Source organism: Bison bison, unplaced genomic scaffold (genome assembly GCF_000754665.1).
Source record: "Bison bison bison isolate TAMUID 2011002044 unplaced genomic scaffold, Bison_UMD1.0 scf7180017864162, whole genome shotgun sequence".
NCBI classification, from domain to species: domain Eukaryota; kingdom Metazoa; phylum Chordata; class Mammalia; order Artiodactyla; family Bovidae; genus Bison; species Bison bison.
Window position 1 is genome coordinate 4,631,159 of NW_011494734.1, and position 618 is coordinate 4,631,776.

Here is a 618-nt window from a genome sequence, read left to right on the forward strand (position 1 = left end):
TTGGGAGCATGTGTAACAAGTGCAATTGTGTAGTAGTTTGAACATTCTTTGGCATTGCCTTTCTTTGGAACTGAAATGACATTCTTTGGCATTGCCTTTCTTTGGAACTGAAATGAAAGTTGACCTTTTCCAGTTCTGTGGCCACTGCTGAGTTTTCCAAATTTGCTGGCATACTGAGTGCAACAGTTTCACAGCATCATCTTTCAGGATTTGAAATAGTTCAACCTCCATTAGCTTTGTTCATAGTGATACTTCCTAAGGCCCACTTGACTTTGCACTCCAGGGTGTCTGGCTCTAAGTGAGTGAGCACACCATCGTGGTTATCTGGGTCATTAAGAAATCTTTTGTATAGTTCTGTATATTCTTGCCACCGCTTCTTAATATATTCTGCTTCTGTTAGGTCCATACCATTTCTGTCCTTTATTGTATGCATGTTTGCATGAAATGTTCCCTTGGTATCTCTAATTTTCTTGAAGAGATCTCTAGTCTTTCCCATTCTATTGTTTTCCTGTATTTCTTTGCATTGATCACTTAAGAGGGCTTTCTTATCTCTCCTTGCTATTATTTGGAACTCTGTATTCAGATGGGTATATCTTTCCCTTTCTCCTTTGCCTTTAG